Source organism: Nelusetta ayraudi, unplaced genomic scaffold (genome assembly GCF_046127955.1).
Source record: "Nelusetta ayraudi isolate G7.1 ecotype Tasmania unplaced genomic scaffold, CSIRO-AGI_Nayr_v1 ptg000017l, whole genome shotgun sequence".
NCBI lineage: Eukaryota > Metazoa > Chordata > Actinopteri > Tetraodontiformes > Monacanthidae > Nelusetta > Nelusetta ayraudi.
Genome location: NW_027466067.1, coordinates 356,995 through 365,000, shown reverse-complemented (window position 1 = coordinate 365,000; position 8,006 = coordinate 356,995). Strand labels below are relative to the sequence as shown.

The 8,006-nt window shown below is 46.6% G+C and overlaps 1 long non-coding RNA gene across 1 annotated transcript in view; it reads right to left on the bottom strand.

Moving 5' to 3' along the window:
* Positions 1-6,319, bottom strand: part of LOC142887107 (uncharacterized) — a 15,695-nt gene extending 9,376 nt beyond the window's left edge. The window contains exons 1-2 of the long non-coding RNA XR_012926504.1: positions 5,993-6,319; positions 4,299-4,498 (exon numbers count right to left, since the gene is read on the bottom strand). This is a non-coding gene — a long non-coding RNA (uncharacterized LOC142887107). The remainder of the gene's footprint in view (positions 1-4,298; positions 4,499-5,992) is intronic.
* Positions 6,320-8,006: the final 1,687 nt, after the last annotated feature.

The window sequence follows — 8,006 nt, the reverse complement described above, 5'->3', positions numbered from 1 at the left end:
GCTAATCGGGGAATCCTCCTTCTCAATCTCACCAAGAACACACACACACACACACACACACACACACACACACACAGACACACACACAGACACACACATCCTCTATCAGAAGCTTGAGCCCCCCCCCACAGGCCCGTCTCGCTGCTCGCTATCCCTCCCACCAGCTGACCTGATTGGCTAATGACAGCTCATTTATCTTGATGCAGCACCTGCAGCGTCTACAATGTGAGTGTGTGTGTGTGTGTGTGTGTGTGTGTGTGCGCAGCTCCACCCAGTGCCAGCGCTACCCTTCTTGCAACAGCCTGCATGCAGTGTTTCACCTCTGGGAGTGACGAGGAGAGGGTGAGTGGGGGAGAGGGGCGGGTTGGGGGTGGGGTTAGTGAGAGGGAAAGAGGAAAGGTGATGCCTGTGTGAGTGGGTAGGCAATGATAAAAGAGGGGAAGAAGAGAGGAGGGAAAAAAGAAGAAGAATCGGGAAAGAGGGGGGAATAGAAGCGTAAAGGGGTGAAAAGATGGAGTGGTGAGGAGAAAAAAGGAGACCAATGGGAGAGAGAGATAATGGAGAAGGGTGATTAAAGGGTGGTTGGGATGAAGGGAAAAAATGAAATAGGGTGGGAGGGAAAACAGGCGGCAGAGAGAATCGAAGGAGGCAATGTTTTATTCACACACTGCTCGAACTGATTCCTTTAATCCAGGGGTGGGCTAACTTTTTGGATCAAGGGCCACATTGACTTTTAAAAATTGACAGGCGGGCCGGGCCAGCACCCAATGCATACATATCGAACATAAACGGGAAAAAAAGCATTGCAATGTTTATCCTAAACGACTGCAGGATTACGACATTGTAGCACGTCTCGCTGCGACCAGCTGATTCGTCAGCTCTCACATCTACCGTCTTATTATAGCTCCAGCATTGTTCCTCTCAAAACTGTTCTTTCTCCAAATTTTCCAACATATGAAAAATTGCTGTGTAAAAAAGAAAAAATAATAATAAGTTGGTATCATCCAAAATGCAGGTATTTAAAGTATACCTGCATTTTGTTCGTCACAGTTTCAAATTTAAAGTGAAATCTGCTTTACTGTTTGAAAGCCGAACAGTCACAGCCAGTGTTGAAGCCGATGTGTCACGTTGACGTTTCACAGTAAAAATCAAGCACATTGTATACTATGATGAAAATCAACTGGACCCACCGTGTTTTCTAAGCATCGACTTCCTGCCTGAACGCTTCTGCCTGCTGCGCTTGCTTTACCAGAGCGGCGTGGTTTCACGCTTCTGGGACCAGAACACACCAAAAGCCACATTAGAGTGGCAGCGATCAGCTCCGGTGACCGTCGTGCTTGGAAATAAGGTGGTTGAGCCACGTAGTTGTATGCCAGGCATTACAGGACATGTTCAAATGAATGCAGTCATAATCATGATATGATATGGGCCATTATGTCAATCTTGGGCAGGCCGGATCGTCATCACCACCACCATTATTATTATTATTACCATCATCACCACCGGCATTATCATCATGATCCTGGCCATCATCATCATCATCATCATCATCATCATCACCACCAGCATTATCATCATCATGATCATTAGGCAGTTAAAGTGGGACCCACTGAGAAATACAGCTACATCTAAAAAAATGTTAATTTTTTTTCAAAAGTTCAACAATTTTGACAAAAAATATTGAACTTTTTTCACAGGATTCTAATTTCTTTGAGATGTACCTGTATTAGACATGTAATGTATGTATACAAATGCCGTTAAAAGGAGTTTGAGTTAAAGGAGCATGAGATTCTTTTGATAGTAAGGAAATGAACTGATATTGATTGCTCTGTGATAGTCGGTTCACCACCACTCAAATAAAAAATGGTCTTTATAAGGTATAAATTATTATCAGCGTTTTACTATTATGACTTTTATGTTAGGAGCCTAATGTTAGTAATGTTGTGGGTAAAACAGCCAAAATCTTGGATAGGGAGTCACTTTAATGGCTTGGGTTCATTACAAAATTGTTGCTGTTGCTTCTAATTTGCTTCTACCCATCCATCCGTTCAACATCGTCACAATGCTGTTACTACATACAATACAATACATTATATACAATTACTTCGGTGACCACTAGAGGCCACTTGAATGCAAAATGAAAGCTTTCTCCCATACATGGGTGACTCACCTTGATGTCTACAGTTTCGCGACTCGAGAATTTCAGCGCATTTAATATCTGACAAAACCCATTTAAAGTTGCGTTTTCACTTGAACTTTTGAGACCTTCTGCTTGCCGCCCACTTATGAACTGTTTGATTTTTTAATTTTCCCCAGCTTTTTCCAGCTTTTTTCTCGAGAAATGATGCAACAGCTTATTTTCCTCTTAGTGTTTTCGTTTTATATAATTTGATTCCTGAATCGCCTCTCGTATTAAGTCTTACTCATACCTCCCTCCATCCCACTCCCTGCTTCTCCTCCACATCCTCTTCCTCCCCCTCCCCCTCCCACCTCTCTCCTGCTCCTCCTACCCCTTTGCTTCCTCCCCCCCCCGTCTGACTGCAGGGAGGGCGGAGGACTTGCATGTGTTGTGTCTCCTTTTGTTCTGAGCTGTGGTCATCTTTAAAGAGGAGAAAAGTGAGAGTGAGAGTGAGAGAGAGAGAGAGAGAGAGAGAGAGGTTGGTAAAAGGAGATGAGTGGAGGGCAGAGGGATGAATGTTGTTGTGACGTCCTGACAGTGGTGGTGGGTGGAGGCTCCGCCCTCCCACTCCTTCCCCTCCCTTTGTGTGTTCTTATCTTTTATTTTCTCTCTCCAGCCAGGTGCTGCTTATCCCCCCCCCCCACCACCACCACCACCACCACCATCACCACCTTCATCCGGCTTTATCTCCTTCCTCTGCCACAAACTCTTTGACACATGAACACACACATTCCTTCGACTCCCGTCCACCCCTCCGTGCCCCCGCGCCGCGCCCCTCTCCCTAGACCCCCCCCCCCCCACCCCCCCGCCACATCTCCACCTCCGGAGCTGCTGGAGGCAGCCGGTGGGCTGTGAGCCGTCCTATCACTGCTCTGTCTAGTCTATAAACTCTGTCAGGCTGGCAGACAGACAGACAGACAGACAGACAGAGAGTAGGAAAGACAAAGGGACTGACAGGCAGGCAGGCAGGCAGACAGACAGAATGACAGTCAGTCAGTCAGACAGACACACAGACAGATAGACAGGAACTCATCAACTCCAGATCTGTATCACAGGCTATAATCCGGCTGCTTTCTAACTGAAGCAGCTCAGAGCTGGAACGGACAAATCCTACACGACTCAAACTCCCCGAAATCTCTCCAATAAAGTTGAATTTCCATCAAGCAAATCTGACACTTTAAGATCTTTGTTCTCTTTATTTGTGTGATTTTTCCCTTCTTTTTCTTCCTGTGGGTGGCACAGGTAGAATAGACTTAACTTATTTCATAGAACCACATAGTTTCTCCATTTCTCGAAAAATAAATCCAAAAGTGAGTGTGTGGCAGCATTTTAGTCCAGAATTTAACATCGTACAGCTCATTTCTGAAATTTTTTTTCTCCTTTTTTAATATGTGTATGTGTGTGGAGAGGGTCGGGGCATGTATCTGCTGGCTGCATCTGGAGAGAGAGAGCGAGAGAGTCGAGTCTGCCTGAGCGGAGCTCCTCGTCCTGATTTAGAATTAGATCTATTTCTGTTCACCCTCCAACCCCATCGGGAAATATTTAAATCTGCCTTGGAACGTGTGTGTGTGTGTGTGTGAGAGAGAGAGAGAGAGAGAGAAAGAGACAGAAAGAAAGAAAGAAAGACCGAGAATTTTTTTTTTTTTGTCAATAGTGAGGAGCAATTAAGATACTGTGGAGTCAAATCGGGGGAGATGCAAATGGGATAAGAATGTTGAATGTGTGAGAGTCGAGCTGAGGTCACTGATTCATAAGCAGAACACGTTGAGGACGTACGACCAAGTTTATCCCCGCCACAACACACACACACACACACACACACACACACACACACACACACACACACACACACGCGCACACACACACACACACACACACACACACACACACAAAATGTAGCAAACTGGAAAACAGGGAGTCGTTGAAAAAAAAATGCGAAACTCCACAACAACCAACCAACCACATGTGTCTTTACACAGGAAATTTTAATATTTTTTTTTCACTTCCTGTGAAAAGATTTTTTTAAAGGAGAAACCCCAAGTTGCAGCCCCGGTAAAAGTAAAGGTGCATCTATGATAGGATGCAGATGGACGGACGGACAGACGGGACACACACTCACCTCAGAGTGGGAGCCGGCTGCTGCTGATGCCGCTGCCGCTGCCGCTGCCGCTGCCGCTACTGCTGCGGTGTGGAGCTGAGCTCAGGCTGCACCTCCGTCTCCCAGGCACCACAAGCAGGTCAGCGTGCATGGGTAGTGCACTCGGAGGCTAGGTGTGCGCGTGTGTGTGAGCACAATGAGGCTAGACTGGATGGATGGAGCTAAGTGGCCGTTGTAAAGAGAGGAAGGGGAGGAAGAGAGTGAGAGAGAGAAGAGGAGGAGGGAAGGAGACGTATGGTTAGGCAGGAAGTTGAAGCGGGGAGAGAAGGAGAGAGAGAGAGCGAGAGAGAGAGTGAGAGAGAGAAGAGGAGGAGGCAAAGAGACGTATGGTTAGGCAGGAAGTTGAAGCGGGGAGAGAAGGAGAGAGAGAGAGATGTGAAGAATGGAATTCCAACGAAGAGGAGAGAGAGAAATAAAGAGAGAAAATAAATGTGAATGAAACAGATCAGAGCTTCTTCTTTCATTGGTCAATGGACTACATCTTGAGTGTGAAGGTGTGTGTGTGTCTGTGTATGTGTGTGTCCCCTCGTCTTAAAGTTGGCTATCTGAAAACACCAGCATTACAATACGATGTCGTCTTGTTCGGAATCTCCTCAAGCTTCTTCCTCTTCACCACTCTCTCTCTTTCTCTTTTCCTCTCTCACTCACTCTCTCCCTCTCTCTATGCTAATCTCCTCAAAGGTCTCCTGGCTACTCAAATTCCCCTTTTTCTTCTCCCTCTCTCTCTCACCCCCTGGGGGCTTCTTTTCACTCAGGTTCAACATTCCAGCGCTATCAAATCTGAGTCCTAACGGTGCTCCTCTCTCTCTCTCTGTCCCTCTCTCTGCTCAAAGGAGAGTGAGAGAGTTGTGGGTCTGTTTGTCCAATAAGACGTTGCTGTCCAGTTCTATTCATTTTCAGCTCATTTTAAACTTTTAAAAACACACGTACAAGTAGTTCTACAATGTACAAACAGGTTTCTGTTTCCCTTGTTAAAACAACAACAACAACAACAATAATAATAATAATAATAATAATAATAATAATAATAATAATAATAATAATAATAAGAAAATTCACACATACTCTTCCAGACTGGGTAAAAAAAACAACAAAAAAAAAACACATGTGTGTGTGAGTGAGCGTGCACGTGCCTGTGTGTGTGTGTGTGTGTGTGTGTGTGTGTGTTTGTTTGTTTGTGTGTGTGTGTTTGTGTGGTACTGTGCAGCATCAATCCTCCAGATCAGCCACAGAAAAGCCAATCTCCACATCCAATTATTTTCTTCGCAAAGGCAGACAGATGGAGGTGTAAGAGTGGGGTGGTGGGGGGAGGGGGGGGGCGATGTAGAGACTCTGAGTTAGACACAGAGAAAGAGAGGGCTTTGAGGCTCTCGCACAGGATGGGAGTGTGGGAGAGGAGTTAATTACAATGACAAAGAAAACTGAGAGAAGAAGAAGAAGAAGAAGAAGAAGAAGAAGAAGAAGAAGAGGCGTGAGTCCGCAGAGTTGGATCACAATTAGTCCAAATCTTCCAACTCGACCCGTGCAGAGAAGAACAGGTGAGCGTGAGAGTGACGGATGGGAGATGGAAAATATCACAAAATGACAAAAGAAATGCTTAAAAAAGGGGGGAAACAGAAAGAAGAGGAGTTGTTAACGAGACTATGAGTCCGTACCTCGCTGCTCGTCCTCTCTGCTTCCTCTACTTCTCTTCTTCTTCTCCTCCGCTCCTCTGATCTCTGCGGTCGAAGGATATTCCATCAAAGAAGAATGCAGCTCCCAGCGGACAGAAGGATCATCATCTTCATCATCATCATCATCTTCATTGCCGTCGCTGCTCTTCAGCCTCACTCCAGCTTTCACTCTGCCGTCGCCGTCACTCGCCGTCGGAAGGAGCATCTCTTCTTTCTTCAGCGGCAGGCAGTGGTGACATACGGCGCGGTGGTGGTGGACGTGTTGGTGTTAGTAGTGGTGGGAGGTGGAGAGGAGGTGGAGGGGGGCACAACAACGCACTGGGGCGGGAGAGAGAGAGACAGAGAGGGAGAGTGAGTGAGAAGGAGGGAGGGAAGTGGCAGTGTAGGTAGATGGCGGAGCGGTGGCGAGCGAATGACGAAGAGAGGAAGGGAGGGAGGGTTTGGAATTGGTCATGACACATCGCGGAGGTGTGTGCGTGTGTGTGTGTGTGTGTGTGTGTGTGTGTGTGTGTTTAGAGGAGGAGGAGAGGAGGTGGTATGCAGCTGAATCACACCCCGTCTCTTCCTCGTCCTCCACCTCGTCGGCTCAGAGGCAGACGACCCCGTGTTCTGACACACACACACACACACACACACACACACACACACACACACTAATTTTCCCTCTTGAGTTTTAGGTCCCTTGGTCTGTTGGTGAATGTGTAACAACCGGATAGTATGTCCTGTGTATGTGTATGTCAGTACACACACACACACACACACACACACACCAGTGGCGGCCGCTGGTGTTTCAAAGAGAAGAAGCTCATCTTCAGCCTCAACATACAATTTGTCCATTGTATATATTTGTGTGCAGCTTGCTGGCTGCCTTGTTGCCTATCTAGCCTACAGTATGAATGAACAAACAAGCTAACACAGTTATTTTAAATTAGAACTATAATAAACATGTGAAGCAAGAGTGCATTAGTTGTGTTTAATGGACAGTGATGTTCATCAAAATCAGGACTCACTTCACTTGAAACTGTCTGTGTGTATTTCCAGCCAACCGTCAATCAAACGGGGATTCAGACGATCCAATCATAGCGCCGAATGCCAGTGTCCAGGTTCACGCCTACCTCGATCAACTCCCAGAGATCCAGGGGGCGGGGCTAAACACAGCATTCGCCCAGTAACCGTAGAGTTTCACTGCAGTGAGAGAAGAACAATGATACGCTGCTGCTCTGTTGAAGCCCACTGAAGCTCAACTTCAATGGACTTCAAAGGAGCAGAGACGCTACGGACACGCACAAGAAGAAAATCTGATCTGAGACGAAAAAGTTTCTGATTCTGAATGAACTCATCTCAGAGTTTCCTCCTGCATTTTAGACAATGACATTTAAACACGAGCCTTAGAGAATTTGCCTCAGGCACGCACATGCATGCGTGCGCACGCACACACGCGACCCTGCTTAGTTCATGATCATTTCACCATGACATGCATGGAGACAGAGCCCTGAACTGAATCTTCATGTGGTGGAGGTGGACGGGGAGGAGGAGGAGGTTGGGAGCAGGTGTAGGAGGTTGAGGTGAAGGAGTGGAGGAGGGGGAGGAGGAGAAGGAGGAACAGGTGGAGGAGGAGCAGAAGGAAGAGGAGGAGCAAGAGTAGGAGAAGGGCACACATGTCAGACCTGCAGGTGTCCATTTCTCGTCCATTGTCGTTGCCCGTCACTGGGTGTTTATGCACTCTCAACGCACAAATGTTAAATGTTTTTTTTGCGGGAAAGAGTTTGGAAGCGCCCAGCGTTTCAGCTGTAAGCTGTGTTTCTATTTTAGGATACGGCCAGTAAGTGTGCACTTTTAGTTCGCAAACGGGAAAAAGTATGATTTTTTTTGCGCTGGACAAATGTTTTGGGAAGCGTCTCACACAGATATGTGACGTGTGTTGGCTTCAGAAATGTGATAGTCAGAACAATCACAAAGTAGCATAAAATATGGATGTACGGATTACAAAATCCTG